The sequence below is a fragment of the Aquarana catesbeiana genome, linkage group LG02 (genome assembly GCF_042186555.1).
Source record: "Aquarana catesbeiana isolate 2022-GZ linkage group LG02, ASM4218655v1, whole genome shotgun sequence".
Classification (NCBI taxonomy): Eukaryota; Metazoa; Chordata; class Amphibia; order Anura; family Ranidae; genus Aquarana; species Aquarana catesbeiana.
This window is the reverse complement of record NC_133325.1, coordinates 446,048,709-446,074,470: the sequence shown is the minus strand read 5'-3', so window position 1 is coordinate 446,074,470 and position 25,762 is coordinate 446,048,709.

Below are 25,762 nucleotides of genomic sequence, written 5' to 3'. Positions count from 1 at the left end.
GGTCCAGAATTCGCAGAGATCCGGATAGCAGCAGATGACATGTGTGTCCCCAGGCTGGGGTACCACAAGAGGCTGCAATTTTTGGCCGACCAGACTGAACCCAGGGCAATCACTGTCTGGTCTTCCTTCCACGCTTACTTCCGGGCTGTGGCTGTGCAGTTGGAGATGTGGCAGGAGGAGGAGTAGGACCTGGAGGAGGACTGGGAAGACTGGGAGGACCTGGAGGAGGACTGGGGGGACCTGGAGGAGAGGGAGGAGGAAGAGTAGGACCTGGAGGAGGAGGACTGGGAGGACCTGGAGGAGGACTGGGGGGACCTGGAGGAGAGGGAGGAGGAGTAGGACCTGCAGGAGGAGGAGGAGGACCATCACAAAGGTGTGTCTGAGGTGTCATTTGGCCCCTCATACCTTTCTCAAGAGCCGCCAATATGAGGGCCTCACACATGGCTTGTTGGCCCTCCTCCATCCTCTGCATTTTATATGCAATGAAGGTAGCAATGTTCTCCTCCATGGTGTGGGGTGCTCCCAGGACCTCTGTAGCCCTCCAAAAGAATCCTATAGCAGCCTCCTCTAGGGCACTCCTCCTACTGCCACTTTCTGTATTCAGGGGGGGTGGAGGGACCTGCAGATCAGCCAGCCGGCTCGGCCCGGCCACCTCCTGGCTGAGACTTCCCTGTGTATGAAAAAGGGACATGGTTGTAATGTTTTGCATCATCAATCACAATCCTAAATTAGTACTCCCAACTAACATCTAGTTAACATCATTGATTGGACAAGCAGAAATATTTACAGGAATGCTATACCTGGCTCAATCTGGGCTCCTCCACATGTGGCCTGGAAGGCCCAGGTTGGGCGTCAGAAGCCTCAGCCGGGGGGAAGGAAGCATGGAAGGAAGACTGGAGAGGGATGGCCTGGGTTCAGTCTGGCCTGCCAAAAAATGCAGCCTGTCGTAGTACAACATCCTGGGGACATAGATGTCATCTGCTGCTCCGGATCTCTGTGAATCCAGGACCTTCTTGCGCTCCCTTAGATATGTGCTCCTCAGGCAACCAATTAATATCTTTAAATAGGTGATGTCTGCCGTGGAGATCACCTGCTTCACAATTTCACACAATTGCTCCAGTGCTGCCTTCCTCTTTGCTTGGTTCTTGAAATGGGGGTGGGTAATCTCCCACAGACAGGGCAGCTCCCTTAGCATCTCCAGGAATACTGACATGAAGTCATTATCTTTGAGTAGCATATCCATGTTCACTGCAAGACACAACACAAGACAAAGCCTAATGTCAGACAAAACTCTCCTAATCTTGTTACAATATAGGCCTCAATCTAGAAGCAGTATAGGCACAAGTTTGTCTCTTACCTTCGTTCTTACGATCGGCGCGTCCAATGCTCCTTCCTCCGCTCACAGATCGTACGTAATACGCACGCGTGTTACGCTTTATACACACTGCGCATGCGTGTAACTCCGCCAGCCCCTGACGTTCTTTCTAGTCTATTCCCCACTGCTTTTCGTTTGGCACAGTGGGTGAAGAGCATGGTGGCGGAGTTAGAGCAGGTATGTGCTAATTATAGCAACGAGGAGGAGGAGGAGGAAAGCCCGGATCCGGACACGTCCCGATCCATAAGGAGACGTTTTAAGGCCACAAATATGTCCTTTGGGGAGATGTTGGAGATGGTCAACATCATGAGGAAGTCCGACTATGACGGAAAGTATGGGCCTTACCCCAACCCCAACATCAGAAAGGCAAAGATCATGGCGAAAGTGATCAAAAGCCTTCACAGGAATTTCGGGGTACGAAGATCGAAAGATCAGCTCAGGAAGCGGTGGTCGGACCTGAACTTAAGAGAGCCAGAGCAGTACCAAAAGATCCGGAGAGTGCTGCAAAAAAGTAAGTAGTTGTGCTGTGTTCCTATTCTTTCTGTCTTTATTGCGTTCGTGCTGCTACATATGCTTTTATTAATTGTAACGTTTAAAAGGGCAACTTTAATGTTCATGGGCCCATTATTCGTTCGTATCAAACATTTTTCTTTCGGCCTCTAAAACACCATTGTTTAGGCCATATGCATTTTCCCACATTTTTTTTGGGCCTACTTGGATGCCAAATATTTGTTTGTGTAGATGGGTTTGTTACTAGAATGAAATGCCAACTAGATTGTGTGTAAGGAGAGGACACTGAGCAGCTGTTTTCACATCTGGACACTGGAGCACTAGTGTGGGACCCCATAACACCATTTTTATTAGGGGGCCACACAGGTGCTCCAGTGTATACTATAGGGGGGGCTACATCTGTGAAGTTTGTACCAAACAGGTAAAGTATTGCAGCTTTACAAAGGGCAATAAAAAAAATACATCTTGGAACTCGGCTAAAATAGACAATTGTACCCCACTTCCAAGCAATGTTTCCTATTTCTAGTTCTGCCATCAAATATCTGTGTGCTAATTATACCATTTTTGTTTTACATAGGGGAGAAAAGACTCGGAGGACACCCCTCATCCGAGGAGACCACAGACCCCCCACCTATGGAAGAAGGTGAAATACCCCCAAACGAAGAAGAGCAGGAGGAAGAAGAAGATGTGGTGGAGATTGGCACCACAACAGGTGAGTGTCTGCGACCACAGGCTCAGGTAAGAGATGGATGGTGGCAGATTTTTGAGACCTGTTTTTTTTTTCTTTCTCTCTTTTTAGGTGATCGTGATGTGAGGGATAGAGAAGTTTCACATCAGAAAGTGCCCAGATCCTGATCGGGGAGATCATGGGGTGTAATGCCGAACTGCAAAACATCCAGCAAAAAATCAATGATGTTATTAAAAAAAATAATAACATCATTGATGTTTTGGGGCGAATTTAAAACCCCACAAAATCACTTTTTGGATTGTGGTCCAATCTTTTAAATTTTTTTGCAATGTTTTGAAAAGCCAAATTTGGAGGATGCACACAGTGTGCCAACATGTGCTATCTGCCATCACGGGAGATCAATGGACGCGTTTTGGGGGTGCAACCCCTTCCTCAATTATAAAGTCGCGTTGAGGAAGGGCTTGCTCCCCCAAAACAGGTCCCTTGATCCCCCCTGATGGCAGATAGCACATGTTGACATTCGTAAATTGGTGTGCATCTTCCAAATTTGGCTTTTCCAGGGGTGATTTCCCCCCATCTGAACGCTATATCAAACCCAGTTCCTAAATACTGATGTCTGATATAGCCTTCAGCATAGGCGTGCGCACAGGGTGTGCCAGGTGTGCCTGGGCACACCCTAATCGCCTTGTGTGGTGCATATTATCCCCTGTTTAGACCACTGATATTTCATCCAAAAAAAAAAAAAAATTACAAAATAAATAATTTTAAAAGAATAAAAATACAACTACTGACACTGTCCACTGCCCTACTGACACCATCAGTACATATACACATGCATATGTATTTGAGCTTTGGGGTGCACACCCTAATGCAATAGGCTGCGCACACCTATGGCCTTCAGGTTTTACCTAATGTGAACTTTGTAAGTTCAAGTTTTTTGGCTTTCTTGTTGGTTTTACACAGGCCTGTTTTATCTGAAATGGACATTTCGAATTTTGCTAATGCTACTGCAAAAATTGTTATACAACAAACATGTTGGTTTGTTTTAAAAACCTTTGGTAAATGCACATGTGATTGTGCAGGTATAAAAAAGTGGCTTACTCAAGAATGTGTGGATTATTGTCTCAACACTACAACACTTTTGGGGTGATGTAATAGCTGTTTTATGCAAAAATGGGGGTTATTTCCTAAGGGCAAATCCTCTTTGCACTACAAGTGCAGTTTCAGTGCAGTTGCAAGTGCACTTGTAGTGAAATGTGTTTTTGCATTTAGGAAATACCAGCCAACAGTGCTTTGTAGAAGGTTACCCAATCACGACATTTTCTGCACTCAAAACATTTATGTCAGGGTCAGCTAAAACAAACACAAGCAGTAAATGTCCACAAAGAATTTTTTTTTTTTTTTATTATAAAAAGGCTTCACATATTGTCTGGCATATTGATGGCCCCCCTACCCGCAAAGAACTCCAGGTAGCGTAACCGGACATCACGGGCACTCAGGGAGGGCAAGCCAGGACGGCCACTTTCAAGCGCCGTTAGTGTGGTTTGATGTAGGATTCCAGCCTCAGGCCCAACTGAGCCAGCATAGTTGGCCGAATGTTTCCATAAAAAGTTATGGAGAACACAGCACGCAAGTATTATATGGTTCAGTTTATACTCCGCCATATGGATAGGTGTCAGAAATAGGCGGAACCGGCTGGCCAGGATTCCAAATGTGTTCTCCACCACTCTTCGGGCTCTGGCCAGCCGGTAATTAAAAACCCTCTGTTCCGGGGTGAGGGTCCTCATTGGGAATGGCCGCATCAGGTGGTCCCCCAGCGCAAATGCTTCATCAGCAACGAACACAAATGGGAGTCCTTCCACATTGTCCTCTGGAGCTGGCAAGTCCAAGCTGCCATTCTGGAGACGCCTGTAAAACTCCGTCTGGGCGATGACTCCACCATCGGACATCCGGCCATTCTTCCCCACGTCCACATACAAGAAGTCGTAATTAGCCGACACCACCGCCAACATCACTATACTATTAAACCCCTTGTAATTATAATAGTATGACCCCGAGTTGGGTGGTGGGACGATGTGGACGTGTTTCCCATCAATTGCCCCTCCGCAGTTAGGAAAGTCCCACCGCTCAGCAAAGTGGGAGGCCACAGTCTGCCATTCCTGTGGCGTGGAAGGAAACTGTTGAGGAAAATACAATAAACATTACTATTTTTACTCTGAAACATGGCAAGCAGATTAGACACAAACATTATGGGGCAATCTCCAGATAGCATTTATTAAGGGGAATTTAACAACACCAAAGTATAAGGTACACCTATCATATTCCCCCTCCCCCCCCTCTCATGGTCCATTTCTAACATTATAGGGGGTGTGTGGAAATCTTGGACAGGTAACCCTCTTCACTTCATTGAGAGATGAATGCCTAAATAATGGGTATTACTTGGAACAGTATGATAATTGTGACAAATAACGTGGTAGCTTAAAGTGTCCACATTCCTAAAGGAATATAAATAACAAACATAGTGATAATAATAGTAAAATGTCCACAATTTAAGTAGGAGGTGTGGCCACCAAATAAGTCTGGAAATGATCTAGTCCCAATGATATATCATGCAGATAGAGCGAATTCCATACAATGCAGATGGTACATTAATATCTCCTCCGTAATAATCCGAATCAACATAAGGGATAAGGTACTCTTACCGACTTTGGTGGACTCACAGGCCGTTGGCGGTGAGTCAAAAAGGCTTGCACTGTCTTAAGATGGAAGACAGTATAGGAGTGGACCATGTGCTGGTAAACCTCTTCCTTCAGATGGAGGGCCAGGATCCTGCCCGGATGTTCTAAACGATCACCGTCCTTGTCAGCATTGGTAAACCATGTCAAATGTTAATCAGTGTGGAGTGGGCCTTACTGCAGTCACGTGTTGGCTTCACCTGACTCCTCCAACAACCCGGTGCAAATCTGAACTTTCCGGAATGAACACCCAGCATCCCCTGCTCGAACCACCCTTGCGGCTCCTCCCTGCCCATCTGACATTCAGCATCCAAGTTTTGGATGCTGAATGTCAGATGGGCAGGGATCCAAGTTTTGGATGCTGAATGTCAGATGGGCAGGGAGGAGCCGCAAGGGTGGTTCGAGCAGGGGATGCTGGGTGTTCATTCCGGAAAGTTCAGATTTGCACCGGGTTGTTGGAGGAGTCAGGTGAAGCCAACACGTGACTGCAGTAAGGCCCAGCCTCAGGCTGCTATTCAACGTTTTTGATTGGCGCGGTATTTTCTACCTTCTTATTACTTGGAACAGCCCCTCCTTAGTTACACTATTGGCAGACCACTGGACAGGTAAGAAGTGTCTGAATACAAAGATATAAATACACACTGTACACATTTGAGGACATTTGGACATTCTGCTATTACCTATCAAGATAATAATAGGATACAAAAACTTTAAACAGTACCATTTGAAAGTATTCAGGCAGGCCCTTGCACTACATGCATTGGGGAATTCATCCATAAATCTGACCAGTAAAGAGGTGGGTATAGTGTATATGGGTTTGGCAAAGTCAGCAGATAGATGATTGAGGATAGAGAATTGAGATCAGCTGACTTAGCAGTTGGGGGAGGGAGGGTTACTAAAAATGATTTAGGGACACCACAAAAAAAGCCTCTGGCACTCTGCCTGAATTTAAAGCTAAAATAACATTTCCAAACATTTTAGGGGGTGTTTGGGGTAAAGCACTACTATGGAGCTGATAAAATACATTGTTAAGTGACTACATGAGGTGAATATAGGGCAGGAGACACCATGCTGGGGAGGTTAGTGAAGGGCAAATATGTATGAAGGACATAAAATAATAATTACATAAAAATCCAGCATGGATGAGGACAAAGGGGGCATTCACAGCATATTACAATCATGGTAATTAGGGAATGAGGAAAGAAATACAAGATATTATCAAACATTCAATACAATAAAATGTGATATTAAAGGATAAAAATCTTGCCTTCATATACTCCTTCTGCAGCACCTGGATGATGGCAGAACAGGTCTCTGGGATAATGATACCCAGAGCCTGGGGGGAGATGCCTGTCGAGAACTTCAAGTCCTGCAGGCTTCTCCCTGTCGCCAAATACCGCAGGGTAGCGACCAACCTCTGCTCCGGAGTGATGGCTTGCCTCATGCAGGTATCCTGCCTGCTGATATAGGGGGTCAGCGAAGCCAACAAACGGTGAAACACGGGGTCCGTCATCCTGAGAAAGTTCCTGAAATCATCAGGATTATTCTCACGGATCTCACGGAGCAAAGGCATATGAGAGAACTGGTCACGCTGAAGCAACCAATTCTTGGTCCATGAACTCCTCCCCACCCTGTTCATGGACTGGACTTGTGTCAAGGTCAGGACCCCAACACCAAGCCCCCGCACAGCACGAATTCTACGAGGAGTACGCATACGAAACATGGCTAGAAAACGGTCGGCTGCTCAGAACGAAGTAACAGAACGCACTGAAGAACAGCAAGGCCTGTGAAGAGCGACCTGAAAAACAGTAACAAACGAACAAGAATACAATGACTACCTAAAGTCACGCGGAACTTGCTGCAGGCACTGAAGAGCAGATACAAACCCACAAGCACAAACTGAACGGCAGAAAACGATCTGAAAGCCAAGAGTCTGAAAAAGCGTGAATCGTCTCTCACCAAACTTTTACTAACACGAGATTAGCAAAAGGAGCCCAAAGGGTTCTGAACCGGCCTTTTCTAGTCTCGTCGTACGTGGTGTACGTGACCGCGTGGTTGGCGATCGGAAATTCCGACAACTTTGTGCGACCGTGTGTAGGCAAAACAAGTTTGAGCCAACATCCGTCGGAAAAAATCCTAGGATTTTGTTGTCGGAATGTCCGAACAAAGTCCAACCGTGTGTACGCCCTATAAGAGTGCATTTATGTGCTTCCCATATTACCAAGGGATCTATGTCCGGTGTGTTGTTATGTTCAAAGAAGTTCTTAAGTGACGCTGTGAGTTTGCGCAAAAGAGAAGAGTCAGATATTAAAGAAGAATTAAGTCTCCAAGTCTGGGGTTTAGGAGTGGTATTCGTCAAATCAAGTGACAAGGAGACTGGTGAGTGACCAGATGTTGATTGAATGCCTATGCGGGCATCTATTAGTACTGGAAGGTCTTTTTGCGAGATAAAAAGATAAAAAGTCTAGGCGAGCGTACCTATCGCGTGGAATGGAGTAGAACGTAAAGTTGTGTCTGTTGGGATTAAGAAAGCATCACAAGTCTATTAACTGGAGAGATTGCAGGAGATATTTAAGTTTCTTGAGCACTTTGTATGTAATGCACGTCTTACTGGTAGAAGTATCCACCAGGGGGTTCAGGGGGATGTTAAAATCCCCTCCCAATATATATGTTTGCAAAATGTCAGATGTGCTGTATTGGAAGTACACATTAGCTGAAGTGAGTGGTGTGCCACCATATGTCCCTTTCAGAAATGCGAATCTGCCTTCAGGGTCTATCAGTTTTTCCGTCAGTTCAAAGGGCTCTTCAGTACTTACTAAAATTGATACCCCCTTGGATTTAGCATGGTCATTCGTTGCATGAAATGCCCTAGTGAATAATGAATCAGTGACTCTAGGCACGTGGTGGGTTTTAAAATGAGCTTCTTGTAGAAACACAAAATGTGACTTACCTTTTTTGAGTTTCCTAAGTAGCAGGAAATGCTTTTCGGGGACATTCAGCCCCCTCACGTACGCCATAAGGATGACTCAGGAAGAGATGCGCCGATGCAGGTTCTGGAAAAAAACTTATATTTACTGGGTATTATTAACTGAATGTAATAAAATAAGAAAAAAAAACACTGTTATGTAGGCAAAGTCGTCAATCAAAGATACTACAGGTTAGAAAAGAAGAGAGTCGGAGCGAGGAAGAGGGAGAAATAAAAATCTACCTTTAAATATAACACTATCTGAAGAGCGAATGAACAGATATCACCAATACACTGTATAAAGGTAATACGTAAATTTAACGAATTAAGCCACCCATTCACAAAACACACAGTATAAAGTGCTGAAAAATCAACCCAACCATATAATTAGAAAATTGCTCGTAAATAACAAAAGGACAGAGTACTACCAGTCCTCTGCGGATAATTATGATGTGTCCCATCAGCTCGCAATGCCACGATGCTCATCCAAGTCAGCCATATACAAGTGACAGGGCAAGTGTTCGCCCTGTCCTGGCTGGCAGTTCGGCCTTAACATTTTAAGTTTCTGCAGTAGTGTAGTAATTACAGCATAAAGTCACTGACTCCAACCGTAGCTTCAATTATAGTAAAGCCAGAGGTAACAGCCGTGATCCTTGGGATAAAGAATAAGAACCTCATCTATAGGTATACATAATCATGAGTTACAGCATATGGTCCCAAATACATTTCCTATATATCCTCATTATCATGTTCATAGTTGGACCTTCAGAAGAGAAACGGGGGTCAGTCATCATATCAGAGCTGCAATTCGGGAACTGAAAAAAACTTGCAAACACAGAACAAAGTATGGAGTATGGGTGGACTTGACAATCTAACAGTGTAAAGTCAGCCTACCAGTCCGGAAAATCCACCGGGCCCAGACCCAGCCCCTCAGAGAAATCTGGCAAATCTGGTGGCCATTAGCAACCACAATGAGTGCAAATGGGAAATGCCAGGTATATTTTAGGTCCTTGTCCTTCAGCTTATCCAGGAGAGATCACAGTGCCCTGCAATTTTCTAAGGTGATTTGGGACAAGTCCTGAAACAGCATTATAGTTTATCCATTAAAAATGATACAATCATTTCTCCTGGCCTTTCTTGTTATATCTTCTTTTAGTGGAAAGCTCTGTAGACAGCAGATTATATCTCTCGGGGGAGGGGGGGGCAGTGTCTGATCCCCTTGGTCTGAGAGCCCTGTGGGCCCGAACAAATTCTATCTCCATATCTTCCAGTCTTTCTAACAGGCTGTTGAAAACTCTTTGGAGAGCAGTGATGATTTGGTAGTTTTCTACAGTTTCTGGTATGCCCCTCACCCTAATGTTGTTCCTCCTGCCTCTATTGTTGAAGTCCTTCAAGTGCCTGTTTATTTCAATGAAGTGTTGGGAGTGTGAGACAGTGACCCTGTCCAGCCTGTGGATAGCCTTGTCTCTCTGTCTCCCTGCATGCTCTGCTGAAACCAGCTTCTCAGTGAGGACCACGAGATTGGTTTTCAAGTCCATAAGGGCAGCAGAGAAGCTGGATTTAATATCCGCCGTGAAGGAGAACATGTCAGCATAGGCTAGGGGTTTGTCAGAGCGGGATGGTCCCCTACCTGTGTTCTCTGGAGCTGATTCAGAACCCCCATTGAAGTCCTCCTTGTGGTGAGCCGGCGACATCTTGGAGCAGGCCGCGCTGTAATGGGCCGCAGACTTTTGTTTAAACAGATCCGATATGTTCCGTGCAGCAGTGGTCGCCGGTCAGTGGCGGGAATGAGAGTGAGGGGTGTTGTAGAGCTTTTTACCCAGGATTGGTAGCTCAGGGGTTGGGTATCAGGCTGTAAGGCTGTGTGATCGCTGGAGCTCCTCTAGTGTGCTGCCATCCAAGTCATGCGCCAAGCCACTCCCCCTATTCTATACTATTTGCCTTAAAATGTTTTTATTAACATTTTATTTGTAGTATGCTGCTTCTTAACATATTAAAAAATGAAAATATTCAATGTGTTTTAATAAATGGTTTTCCAGCTTAATAAGATGAGATATAAAGCTTTATCATGGATTGGCAGGAAAAACGCTGTTAAAATGTTTGTACTGCCAATGCTAATCCACACCTTCCAGATGATTCCAATTGCACTCCCCCTATTTTTTTTTTAAATTGCAATCTATGGTATTAAAGTATATTTGAACACATAAGCGACCCAGGATCGCTTACGATACTTTGATCAAGGAAAAAAAGCAGGGGGGGTTGGCAGCACTAGATTTTATAATATAACCAAGCGATTTCTATTGCTAGAATTGCAGATTGGTTGTATAATAAAAAAGAGAAAAGTTGGGTTAATATAGAAATTGCACAAAGTAGTGTTGATATAGAAAAGATAATATGGATTCCACCACAATTTCGAGAGTTAGGACATGGCACTAATTTTTTGACAAGAAACACATTCAAGATTTGGGATAGATTAAGGAGGTTTCACTGGAACTACAATTCACCATTAATATCACTAACTGACACTAATTATTTCAAACCAGGGAAGGAGGAGCACTTATATTTTACAAGGTGGGCTAAAAAAGAAGTGATACAATTGCAAGATATAATGAAGGGAAGTAGATTTTGCACATACACAGAAATTACACAGGAATGGGAAAACAAACCACTGGATAAATAGAGGTATGCCTAGCTACAACACTTTATACGATCACTTCCACAACCATTGAGGGGCAGAGGCCAACTGAGAGCAATAGAAAAATTATTAAGCTCCCCCTTGTGTATAACTAGTAGTATATCAAAAATATACAAAATACTCAGGGGGGAAGTGGGAAATAGGTTTCCATCTTATCTAGAGAAGTGGGAAGGAGAAATAGGGCGTCTGAGAGATGAGGAGCATAGGGCGAGGATATTTAAAATTATGTATGTATCAGCAAGAGACATGCAGACATATGAAATGGGTTATAAGTTGTGGCAAGGTGGTACGTGACCCTCCAGAGGGCGCATGAGTATGCATCAGAGAACTCTCCAACTTTTTAGAGGGGGTGTGGAGGCTTGGGAACTTTTGCGCACCTCTGGTGGGAGTGCCCTAAAGTATATTTCTATTGGGAGGATATTATAGCAGCGATTCTACAGATAACAGGGGAACGGGTTAAAAAAAATCTGTGGACGTGCTTATTCCCTGATACAGAGAAGGAAGTGCCCCAATATAGAAAGTCACTAGTCCCATACCTTCTGAATGCTGCCAAAGCTTTGATTCCATGCTCTTGTAAATACCAGGATGCCCGAAGGTTAAAGGATTGGATAACAAGGGTGGAGTGGGAGCTATGGAAGAATCAATACACTCGATTGAAGACTCATGGGAGAAATATCAAATGAAATGGCAGAAATGGCTGGAATTTAGGATCACGGAGAAGTACTTGCTGTTGATGGAGACATAGGTGTGGGGAGAGTGAGGGGGAATGGGGGGGTTCAATCTTGATTTTTGGGTTTTTGTTTTTTTTTTCATAGCAGGGGGAAGCGGGAGGGGGGGGGGAGAAACAATATGTGTTTTTTATAAGGATTATAAAGAGTTTGGTATTATATATTTTGTATTGCAAAATAAAATAAAGAATATATAAAAAAATAAATGGTTTTCAGTTAAGTTAATGTTGAACAGGAATATTTGTACAGCACTGGTTTAGGTGCAAACCTTCAAAACCAGGGTTTGTCCCTGGTAAACAGTAACCTATAAAAATTTTAACTGAAAACAAATTGTGTTTTATAATTATTCACAGACTAGTAAAGGTGCATGATAAATATGGGAGAGTATAACAATTTATTGAAGGAGCATATAATAAAAGTGCACCTAAAAGAGAAAAAAACACTTCTTATTTCACTGTAATGACACAATGTAGGCTAAAAATGTATAAAAGTTATGACACATTATCTAATATATAAATCGTATTTTTCCTTTGCCTGCTCCTGTGCGGTAAAGGGGTGTACCTACTGAAACTATGATGTTCTAAGCTACAAGCATGGATGCTCAGATTAGTGAATTTATGAGTGCATATACTGTAAGTATGAGTTGGGTTACGGGTATGATCATGCATTTCATGTACATGTGTATGGCATACAATTTTAATATATCTGAGAGATTATCCAGATCCTGTGACTCATTTAAAGTATATTTATAGCCATTTTTTCTCTTTTTTGTTATTGATAGAGCAGGTAAGAATCAAAGCCCTTGTTAGGTTATTGTTGCTCTCTGTGTTTTTGCTGGCAAGATTTACCTTTCTATTCATCCTGGTAACCACTAACTTTGAGATTTAAAATAATAAAGAAAATACAAATTGTAGAAAATCTCCCTGTCATGACAAAAACAGGAAAAAAGTAAGTCTGAGAGGAGTTTCAAACATTGCCTACCCAAAACCTAAAAAAAACTTTAAAGAGACACTGCGCTTCTACTCTTATTTAACCCCTTAACACCGCCTCTTTGTGGCTTTTAGGTAAGCTTTAATGCCTGTGAGGTTGTAGAGGCTTCTGTATCATGTGACCACTGTGATTGGCTCTCACAGTGGTCACATGATTGGGACCCCTCCCACTGGTTCCCAATCAGAAGCCTTGAACGAGAAGTGATGGTGACAGCTTGGCAGGGTTGCTGTCAGGGCACTGTCTGCAGCAGAGGTGCATGGCCGCAGGAATGCGCATTGGTGCACAACGGGGGCGTGAGGATGCGCACAGATGAGCGGAAGAACACGCATGCACACTGGAGCACAGCTATGGTTTTGGTTTAGTGCCAAATGGCCTTTATAAGGAGGTCAGTCACTCTCTGCAATTGTTGGTAGATCTTCGGCTCTCGCATTTGTTCCTGTGTACCCTTGCATCTGTGAATCCCTGTTACCCACTCAGCTTGCCTCTGGACCTGTCTTCTGCCTTCCTCCTGACCTGACCCCAGCTTGTCTAATGGGTCCTCTCTCTCTGCTCTCATGTGTATGCCCCCAGCTATCCTCCTGACTATGCTTGCTCTTATACACACCTGGTACCTGACCTTGACTTTGGACCAACTATTTTCCTGTTCTCTGTTCTGTTTGAATCCTGCTATTTCTCACAGGAGCCACCTGTCTGCAGACATCATTACAGTACATCAGCTGTATACCTGGGCATTCCTCTGAAAAAAATCTCAGTCAAGAACATCTCTGCAAGCACTTCAGCAGGTGATCTATGCTTCTTTGAGCCTGACTTCTTCTATTCCACCTTCAATGGAGTCTGGAACTTAGCCGCAAGGGAAGCCCTCTCTCTCCATTGGCCTCCAGCACCAGGCAGATGCTTGATAGTTGCCAACCTCACGCAGTATTTTTTACTGACAAAACATGGGGAATTTACTGACAAAGCACTTTTTTTTACTGGCAACCTGAAAAATGACAGAACTCCTTTTAAAAACTAAGATGATCAAATTTAATTAGTATAAACACGAGATGGAGACATTGACAATACACATAACACGTCATTTGCATAGTTTAGACTTTCAAAAGTCAATATTATTATTATTATACAGGATTTATAGATCTCCACAAGTTTACGCAGCACTTTACAACAAGAGGGAAGACAGTACAGTTACAATTCAATACAGGAGGAATCAGAGGACCCTGCTTGTTAGAGCTTACAGTCTAGAAGGGAGGGTCAAGTGATACAAAAGGTACTAACTGTCAGGAACGATCTGATGGAGAAAATGTAAAGTTGTGAGGTGGGGCAGAAGAGGCTTCTCTGAAGAGAAGGGTTTTCAGGGATCTAAAAGCATGCAGAGTAGGAGATTGTCGGACAGATTGAGGTATAGAGTTGCAGAGGATGGGAGAGGCTCGGAAAAAGTCCTGGATGTGAGCATGGGAGGAGGTGACAAGAGAACTAAAGAGCAGGAGGTCTTGGGAGGAATGTAGAGATAGATTTGGTTGGTATTTTGAGAATAGGTTAGTGATATAGCTGGGGGCCGAGTTGTGGATGGATTACACCTAGAACCCTGGCATGTAGGGGGGGGGGGTTGATAGTAGTGCTATCGATCTTGACAGAGAAATCAGGAGAAGGGGCACATGTGGGAGGAAAAAATTATGACCTCGGTTTTTGGAAAAATGTGGCCTGACATCCAGGCTGATATGTCTGTTAGTAAATTAGTGATACGTCAATACAGCCTCAGCCACTGATATTTACGGACAGTTGTAAAAGTCACTGACTTTTACAAACTGTCAACAAATTTACTGATGGTTGGCAACTCTGGTCAGAGTGCTGATACTGCACAGTGTGCGAAATCTAGGCATAGAAGCCTCATGACGCTATGGACTCATAAGTGCAACAGCTAAGCTTTAAAAAACACTTTTCTTGCTGCTGAATATATTTGTTATATGATCAACAAGAACTTAAAAAGTTATACAAAACAAAGGAATGCTACCCAAATTATTTTGTAATTTGAGGTTAAAGGTACCTTTTGTTTCTGCAGCAAGTTATAATTTTCTAACATCCCCCAGAAATGTAGATTCTTGTTCATACAACAGGTTCACTGCTTTTCCCAGCAGTGTTTGTCTGATAACAACCCCGGGACATATCATATCACTACAGAAGGTAGAACCTAATCTTAGCACTCAAGATGTAGGAAGTAAGGAGAATCAATGTGTCAATTTCAACAGATCAGCAGGAAGTAGGATTCTCCAATGAATTTCACTAAAATCATTGCAAAATATATAAAATGATCTGAAGAAGATTGTTTTTGTTTTGTTTTTTTTCCTGCAATAATAGAGTTACAGTTTAACACTCTCATTTCTCAGTTATTTTTCAAGATAATAAAAATCAATGTTTACTTTGCAAAAATTACATTAGAACTAAACTTTACGCAAAAAGCTAAATATGCTATTAAAATACAGATACAGAATCTGTTTTACCTGTCAAAAAGTTTGCATTTCTATTTAGTTCCATGACATCTCTCTACTACAGTTGAACAGCATTAACTGGTCTAGGATCCACCTACCTCCATCAGTGGTTAGAAAATGAAGGAGCTGAAGCATGGTGAAGATGTCATTACAATGCTTCAGTTTTTCACAAAGCATTCTGTTTTGTATGTAGTGTTGTGTTTAAAAATATATTACTTTTTAAAATATAGCAATAACTGAATTAACCACTTCAATACCAGGCACTTATGCACCTTCCCGCCCAGACAAATTTTCAGCTTTCAGCACTCTCAACCTTTTAATGACAATTACTCAGTCATGCTACACTGTGTCCAAACAAAATTTTTATCATTTTCTTCTCACAAATAGGGCTTTCTTTTGGTGGTATTTAATCACCGCTGGGTTTTTTATTTTTTGCGATATAAACACACTTTTTTTTAGTTTCTATTGTAAAATTTTGCAAATAAGTCATTTTTCTTCATAAATTTGTGGCAAAATTTATACTGCTACATATCTTTGGTAAAAATAATCCAAATTAATGTATATTATTTGGTCTTTGTGAAAGTTATAGAGTCTACAAACTATGGTGCCAATCACTGAAAATTGATCACATCTGATCACACCTGATGTACTGAAGGCCTATCTCATTTCTTGAGACACTAAGAAGCCAGGAAAGTACAAATACTCCCCAAATGACCCCTTTTTGGAAAGTGGACAGTCCAAGGTATTTACTAAGAGGCATGGTGAGTTTTTTGAAGTTGTAATTTTTTCACACAATTCTTGGGAAAATTAAGATTTTTTTTTTTTACACAAACTGGTCATATTAACAGGTTATTTCTCTCACACAGCATATGCATAATTGCAACTGCACCCCAAAATACATTCTGCTACTCCTCCCGAGTTAGGCGATACCACATGTGTGAGACTTTTACACAGCCTGGCCATATACAAAGGCCCAACATTGAAGTACCACTTTCAGGCGTTCTACAAGCATAAATTGCACATATCCTTTCTCAACCACCTATTACACTTTTGAAGGCCCTGGAGCACCAGGACAATGGAATTGTCCACAAAATGACCCCAGTTTGGAAAGCAAACACCCCAACGTATAATCTATGAGGCATAATGAGTCTTTTGAACTTATCATTTTTTTCCAGAAGTTTTTGGAAAATGTGGAAAAAAAATGAAAATGCATTTTTTTTACACAAAGTTGTCAATTTTTAAGATATTTCTAACACATAGCATGTACGTAGCAAAAATGACACCCCAAAATGAATTTCCGCTATTCCTCCTGAGTATTGCAATATGACATGTGTGAGACTTTTACACAGCCTGACCATATACAAAGGTCCAACATTGAAGTAGTACTTTCAGGCGTTCTACAAGCATAAATTGCACATATCTTTTCTCAACCGTCTATTACACTTTTGAAGGCCCTGGAGCACCAGGACAATGGAATTGTCCACAAAATGACCCCATTTTGGAAAGCAAACACCCCAATGTATAATCTATGAGGCATAGTGAGTCTTTTGAACGGTTCATTTTTTTCCAGAAGTTTTTGGAAAATGTGGAAAAAAAAATGAAAATGCATTTTTTTTACACAAAGTTGTCCCTTTATAAGATATTTCTAACACATAGCATGTACATAGCAAAAATGACACCCCAAAATACATTCTGCTACTCTTTCTGAGTATGGCGATACCACATGTTTGAGACTTTTACACAGCCTGGCCACATACAAAGGCCCAACAGTGAAGCAGCACCTCCAGGCATTCTAGCAGCATTAATTACACATATCATTTTCTGACTACCGATCACATTTTTGAAGGCCCTTCATATTTCTAACACATAGCAGGTTCATACCAAATAACAAAAGATTACCTGTGGTTTTAGAAGTGCAGTGGTTCACAGAGGAGAGCATCGGTCCAGGCAGCAGGCAGGAATGAGGTCAGCGACAGCAAAAGCAATCATCCAAGCAGCAGGCAGGAATACTGTCCATAGTTCAGTAGATACTGTCTGCACAGCCAGAGCACAGCCAAAGCACAGCCAGAGCACAGCCAAAGCACAGCCAAAGTACAGGTCCAGGTAGCAGGCAGAGGTGTCCTGGCAGAAATACTGTCCAAAGTCAGTAGAGGCAGCAGGCAGATATATGGTCAAAGTATTGGTCCAAGCAGCAGGAAGAAACATGGTCCATAATGTCCTTGGTCATTAGAGGCAGCAATATGGTCAGCACAGCCAAAGTATTGGTCCAGGCAGTAGGAAGGACCATCAAGCTTAGGGCCAGGGGGACAGGGGTAGAGGCTTCTCCCACCCAAATCGCTTTGAAGCCTCTACTCAGAACGCTATTCTTAAGCCCCTCACATATGTGAGACCCCCTGTGTACTGAAGTAGATGGCCGAAAGATCAGTCCAAGTGGCAGGCAAAAACATGGTCAATTAGCCAAGGTCGGTGCACGTGGAAGTCAGAAACATGGTTTAAATCGGCAGGCAGAGACATCGTCAGTAAACAGGCCAGGGTCAGTTAATTAACATGGTAGCAGGCAAATGGGGAAATGGCAGTCTGTTAATAATAAGGGGAACTAATATTGGATGGATGTATGATAATTTTTGAAGCAATCTCCGATGCACAGGCCAGGTTGGGAGGGACATTGGGGACAATAATAGCTGGTATCTCTTCTTACTCCTCCTCTGCTGCATACGCGGCATTTCTTTTGGCGTCTTCTTCCAGATTCTGTAGGGGGAATGTGATAGGGAAAGTGTTGCTCGTGAAGTCGACTAACGCTATCAGAACGAATGCTTACTGGGGCGGGACCTTGTTGGTAAATGAGGGCAGTGATGATATCTTCAATATACTTCAGGTAGGTGATTTGTTGGTTTTGAGTTGCTTTTTGGTAGCAGACAAACGAATTAAAAAGGGCCATGTCAAATAGGTGAAACGCAACTTTCTTATACCAATAACGGGACTTTCTGGTTGATAAATAGGGCTGTAGCATCTGATCGTTTAAATCCACCCCCCCATGTACATATTATAATCGTGGACACATTCCGGCTTTACAATGGGGCCCCCTCTTCTTTGGGTCTCCACCACGGTGTCATTGTGGATGGTAGAGAGGATGTGGACATCTTTCTTGTCCCTCCACTTCATGGCCAACACCTCCTCGTTCCTCATGAATGCCGATTCTCCGTTTTGCAATTTTTTTGGTCAACAAATTTTGTGGGAATCCCTTCCGTTTTTTTTTTAAAGTACCGCAGGCTGGGGTTTTTTTACTATAAAGGTGACGAAAAAGGGGCAGACTGGTATAATAGTTGTTGACATATAAATGGTATCCTTTGTCGAACAGGGGGTATGCCAGCTCCCAGACAATTTATGTGGGGCAATCATGGGGCTGGAGATGGGAGTCTTTGCCTTCATAGATCCGGAATGTGAAGACATATCCAGTGGCTCGATAGCATAATTTATTTAATTTCACCCCATACCTGGATCTCTTGCTTGGTATATACTGCTTGAAGTGCAGTCGGCCAGTGAAATGTATGAGGGACTCGTCCACACAATTTTTTTGGTCTGGGATAAAAACGTCTCTAAATCGCTGGGAAAAGGAATTGATTAGGGGGCGTATCTTGTATCAATTTATCATGGTTGGGATGATCTCGGGGAGGGCACTGTGAATTGTCATTGAAGTGGAGAAAACGCATAATCATGTCGTATCTTGTCCTGTACATGACAGCGGAATATATGGGCATGTGGTGGATGGGGTTGGTAGACCAATATGCATAGACTTCGTTCTTTTTTGTAAGCCCCATATTGAACGTAAGGCCCAAAAATAATTTAAATTCGTCCAGTGTTAGACGTCGCCACTGGAACATGCTGGCATATAAATTGGGATGCATACAGGTTAGTTTGATCCACCATATTCTGCAGCAAATCTTGTGGGAAAAATAAAGAAAAATAATCAAATTGAGAAAAATTTGTAGTGTCGGGCTGCACACCAGGCTGTGCAGTGAAAGGGGGGATGATAGCGGATCCTGAGTTGGCGGGCAACCATAAGGGGTTTGCCAGGGCATCGGGAAGGTAGGACTGGGGCTGGGTTCTTCGGGTTGGGCGTGTGATTCCAGTGCTTGTACTGGTGGTGATGGTACCGATCGTGGTACGGGTAGCGGTACGTGTGGTGGTGGCGGTACCGATGGTGGTACGGGTGGCAGTACTGGTAGCAGGCCTGTGTGGCGGGCCTGTGTGGTGGTATAGATGGTGGGCCTGATGGCTGAACTGATGGCGGTACTGGTAGCCTGTGTGGCGGTACCAATGGCGGTACTGATGGCGGTGGGCCTGATGGCGGTACCAATAGTGGGCCTGATGGCAGGACTGGCTGTGGTACCGATGGCGGTAATGGTAGCCTGTGTGGCAGTACCAATGGTGGTACTAATAGCGGTGGGCCTGTGACAGATGATTGACAGATCGGCTGATTGATTGGGTGACTGACAGATGGGCTGATTGGCTGGGCTGATTGATCAGATGGGCTGATTGACAGATGGGCTGATTGACAGATGGGCTGACTGACAGATGGGCTGATTGACAGATGGGCTGGGCTGTGTGACAGGTCCTCTTTATTGGGGGGGTCGTGTTGTGCACAGTATACAGTATATATAGACAGAACACTACACTGATATCTCACTTACTGATCCCTGCTCTCTCCTCACACGATCGGTGTGTGAGGAGAGAGCAGAGATCAGATGGTAACTGCTCCTCTTTTTACATTTGTGACCGGCTGTAATTGGACACAGCCGGTCACATGGTAAACAGCCAATTTCATTGGCTGTTTACCTTGATCGGGGAAGCGCTGTGTCCAAGGGACACCCGCCTTCCTCAATCTCTGCCCTGCACTCCTCCGGCGGCGCGCACAGTGCGTGCCGCCGAGTTTGTTATGACATGTGTTCGGCTGTGACGTTGACACAGCCGATCACGTGGTAAACAGCCAAAATCACTGGCTGTTTACCGTGATCGGGGAAGCACTGTGTCCGAGGGACACATGCCGTCCCCGATCGCCGCGCTGCGTGCCCCCGCGGGCGCGCGCTAGGGGGTTATCCTGCTGGACATCATATGACGCCCAGTCAGGATAACACAACCACCGCCCGGCCGTCATCTGCTATGGGCCGGGCGGGAAGTGGTTAAATGGTGACTTTATACTTTACTAGGAGTTGAGCTTCAAATCAGACCCAATCTCAGTAATTTTTTTCTAACTGATGATAACACTAGGACAACCAGTAGCTGCCTACCTGCAGATCATATTTTTGGGGTCTTTTGCTCAAAGCAGACGCAATGGGGTTGATTTACTAAAGGCAAATAGACTGTGTACTTTGCAAGGTACAGTTGCTCTCTTCAAGTACAGTTGCTTCAGAGCTTAGTAAATGAGCAGAAGCTCTGCTGACTTCAATCATCCAACCACGTGCAAGCAAAAATGCAGTTGTTTTATTTCCTTGCACGTGATTGGGTATTCCTTGCAAAGTGAAGTTTTACCTTATTTACTAAACCCTGGAGCAACTGCACTTTGCAAAGTGCACAGTCTACTTGCCTTTAATAAATCAACCCCACTATGACTGCAGGCAGGGGTCTTTGGTTGCTCCCAGATCATGGCCACAGTTCAGAATGCAGCTCCTAAAAGTAAGCCAGAAAAGGAAACTAGCTATATACTAAGAAGGTTTTTTTTTTTTTCTTTTTGGTAGTTTTACTGAGAAACATTCCGAGTGAATGGCAATTCTCAATGGTTATTCTCTTAGAGCTACTGAATCGCATTTGCCTGACAAGCCAAAATAACATTCACCTTGAATGTGGCAGCCAGTGAACAATTACAGTAAATGTCATAAATACAGTTAGCTAGCCTGAGATTTCCGTAGTGTTGAAGCTGTTACAACATACATCATAGCCCATATCTGATATTAGATCTTTGGGAGGTGTAGCCCATTTTTTGTAGGGAAACCCCTCTCATAACAGCCCTCTCCCCATGCTGAAGGACATGAGGGCTGCATGCTCACTGTCTGGTATTTACAGGCTGATTATCTCTGGGTGAGGGTGGGCACTTTTTTCTATTTGTTCCCTTTTTTTTAATTATTATTACAGTTATCCATACTTGAAAAAACACAGGATCTACTGGAAATGCAATGATTTGACAGTTTAACCAAGTTAATTTTATTTACAGGTTGAGGGAATGTCAGGTGATTGTGCAGGGGAGGTAGCAGTCATACTTAAAAATAAGTATGTTACAAAAAAGACATTCTCCTATTGAAGCACAGAGTTTGTTGCCTTGGAGTGTAATTTTGCTGGGAAAATGTCCACTAATTTTGTCTTATAAATAGAGTGAATGTTACTTGAATTTCCAATGAATTTGGGCAAATAGGCCATCAAATTATTCATAAATGGATCCCGTAGGACTCATTTACATGGTGCAGCAATACGTTACACACAGCTCAGTGTGTTGCTGTAACATTTCTTTTGAATGGTTGCCTAACACACTTAGGCAAAGCAGTATACAACACCTTCCTTGTAGTGCACTGTAACACATCGCTGTGAACCCTTTGTGTGTTGTGGCGTACAGCATTAAAAAAAATATTTTATATCCATGTTCATGTCTATTGAGTTGTGCTGTTAGTCAATTCAAAATGAACAGCTGCCCTAATGCAGCGTGGCATAGTCCATGATAAAATGCTGTGTTATTGCACATGCATTAATATCAGGGTTGAGTTTAAAACAAACACGAGATCCACCTGAACCCAAGTTGTTTTGTGGTTCAAGAAAATGACCAACTAATGTGGCTGTTCTCCTCTATATATATTTTTAGTTACGTACTCGTACTTGGGATGGAGGAACATATAATGTGCCTCATTTAAATTGCCAAACTCCCCCCTTTTTGATTCTCCTTTATATCAGCCAATTACCAATAATGCACTTCCTGCCTTTAGAACTATTGTCAGGTGACTAAGAAGTGCCAAACCTGGGGTTTTCTTATGTTTCAGCCCCTCTATATAAGAGTAGGGGTTCCCAACAGGCTTTTGGCAGTCTTTTTTGGAGGAGATATGGCGATTGATTTACTAAAGGCAAATTCACTTTGCACTACAACTGCACTGCAAGTGCACTTGGAAGTGTACTTGGAAGTGCAGTCCCTGTAGATCTGAGGGGAATATCTGAAATGAGGGAAGCTCTGCCGATTTTATCATCCAATCATGTGCAAGCAAAAATGCTGTTTTTTATTTTGATTGCATGTCCCCCTCAGATCTACAGTGACTGCACTTCCAAGTGCTCTTGCAGGGCACTTGTAGTGCAAAGTGGATTTGCCTTTAGTAAATAAGCCCCTTTGTGTGGATAGAGACAGATCCCAATGTGTTTCCAGGGATAAATAGTTGCTGCTGCTAAAAATGACTGTATTTACAGTTAATCATATACACAGTCTATGGAGTTGATTTACTAACTGAGAGTGCAAAATCTGGTGCAGCTATGCATAGAAAACAATCAGCTTCCACTTTTTTTTTTTTTTTACAAAGCTTAATTGAACAAGCTGAAGATAGAAGCTGATTGGCTCCAATGCAGAACCACACCATATTTTGCACTCTCCAGTTAGGTGACAGAATGTTTGCAGGGAGAGATATTGGCTGCTACAATGCCGCTATACAGTATTGCTGCTGCAACCTGCTATATTTACAGTCAGTTGTGTGCATTGGATACTTTGATAGATAGAGAGATTATCTGCTGTTAAATTACCATTCTACAGTACTGCTTCTGAAAACTTCTACATTTAAAGTCAATCATATACACAGTCATCTATGTGCTGGAGAGTTGGAGCAAAAAGAGGGAGATACGGTATATTTAGGGAGAGTTAGATGCTGGTATACTACCACTATACCGTACTGCTTTTGAAAACTGCTATATTTACTGCTATATTTATTGGAGCAGATAGGGATAAATCATACAGTTTCCCTGCAAAGACTGTGTGATCTCTCCCTATCTGCTCCATGCCTCCAACACACACTGACAGTGTATATGACTGAACATGTAACAGACCTTGATATACATGGGTGAAACAGATAGGGATAAGAGCAGCAGATTTGGTGAAAATGTGTAAGTCTAAACTAAACTAAAGGATACACAGGAGCCCACTGGGGACATTACGATGTCTATGGAGGTCTTTGGATAGCTGAATTTTTACTCACTTTGTGTGAATTCACTACAGCTTGCAGTTGCCAAATCCCCGTTCAGGGAACCTTCAATTTAGCTAGCTTTGGGAATTATTTTATATATAAATAAGGACTTGGAAAATAAGAATGTTGTTGCAGCAAGGTGTAATGTGATTACATGTTTATATTTGTCTTTCAGTTATACCATTGCAGATAAGTATAAATGCAAATCAAATTATCCTTTCTTGAATGGAGTGTAATTAATTAATTATGTAACACAGAGAAAGCATATTGTTTAGTGTGTAATATCTGTAAAGTATAAGCCAGAATGAGTGAGGGGTGGTGTCAGAATGGCAGTTTTTATACGGATGGTAAATAAATACAATATGAGATAGTAATATTTTTTTTTAAAAACAGGACATGTGTAGCATTTTAGATGCTTGAAAGGGGGGGAAGAATTCAAAGAGGGTCACTCCTTCTTATGAATCATTTGGTGATTCTGTTATTGTTCTACCTAACAGAAGTTTCACATTTTTTGTGCATAACTGACAAGCATGGGGAACATCAAGAGCTAGTTACTTGTGGTATGAGAAGGAAGGTAATCTCCTCCAGTTATGGGAAGCCTGTGAGGATTCCAGCAGGAATTCAAGGATAATCTGGTTGATGTTATATCACTGAAATACTATAAAGTCCCCTGCCTGTTGTGTTAGCTTTTACTAATTATGCCCAAAATGTTAGCTTATTGAACTCTAAACCTGACGTGAGGCCCCCTTCCAAACAGATCAAACAATGGCAAGATGTATAACTCATATCTCATGTCAAACAGTAGATAGTGATTTGTGACAGGAGCTTACTGTATGTTATGTCAAATAAAAAAATGAATTGAAAAACAATGGAAAATGGATCCTTTTGTCTCAAATGTATATAAAATTATGAAATCAATAAAGAAATGACCAGGAGTTGCTACTGCAAGAGGTTGTTGTGTTTGTGTGGAACCTATGGATACTGTGTTGGCTCAGTTAAATGTGATGATTTTGTTAAAATGCTGTACCAGTCTAATATTTGACTTTACTGAATAAATATTGTTAAATTATAATTTGTTGTTTGTACTCGTTACTTGTACTGTAAAATGGTGTGAACAGACAATAGAAAAACATAAATGGTTATAAATTATCAGTGCTGTGCTATTTATGGCAACTGATGGTACAGAAGCAGAAAGAAAATCTTTTGCTTCTATAAATTGTGACTTTAAAATTAAATTACTTTAAAAAGTTAAACATGCTGAAATCGTAGGATCATCAATGCAATGTGTAGTCATTTTTCACATTTAAATTTGGGAACATGGGAAATGTTATCAGAGAAGAAGTAATATGTTTCATTGCTTATTTTTGAAAAAGTAAATCATGGAAACTTGTCGAAAGTCTAAAATCAGGAATATAAACATTTTTTGTTTAGAAGCAAATAATTTAGCCATTTTAGTCACAACCAGTGCAGAAAGTAGGTAACTTTATTTATTAAAACTGATAGAAAAGCAATTGAAATAGTAAAAGGTGCAACTGGGCAAAATGTTTTTTTTACATTGATGTTAAGTTATGAAGAATCAGCAGTACTGTCTCACAATTTAAGTTGTTGACAGCCCACTGAATACTGACCCCACCACTTTAACAAAGGTTTTATTGCAATGTCTTTAAGGAGGAAGTTCACTCTCCCCTGCTTTTCTTTATTTTTATCCCCTCTTACCCGTCATGCAGCTCTATCCTCTATTCACATATTCACCTGCCCAGCAGATCCACTTTTGCCCTGCTGCAAGACTCTGCTCAGGTTTGACAGTCTGGGTCATATGCTGCCACCTTGGTCCTCCTCCTTCATTGTGAGCCAGCTGCCTCTCCCATGTTCAGACAGCTATCTCATGATGATTTTTACCAACTCTGCCTAGTACTCTGTCTACTGGCCATTAGTTGTCTTTCTCCTGCAGTTGGATATGAGATGTAGATATCCCAGGAAGCTGTGACAGCAGGACACATTATTCTTGCCTGGGTGAGAACAACCAGATGAAAAAAGAGCTAGAGGGGCTTCAGAATGCTGGGGGAGGGAGCAGGGGAGGTAGACTCACCAGAGTAAATGAACATCCACTTTAAATGGACTAAAGCTTTATTGGCCTTACTTCTCATGTGAGTCACAGAAGTGCACTTTGTTCTGCACTCCTGTGGCCTGTTTTCAGCTGACAGCGAGCTAAAGTCCACTGTCGGCTTACGTCACTTAGCCAGTCCAGGCTTTGGATCGATCTCAACTGGACCGGAAGCTGAGACCCTGAGTGAGCTGCTCTGGTCCCCTCCACAGCCCAGAACTCCAACGAGCATGGGGGGGTGGGGGGAGACCCAACAGAGAGTCGTGAATGTCAGTCACCGAGGACCTC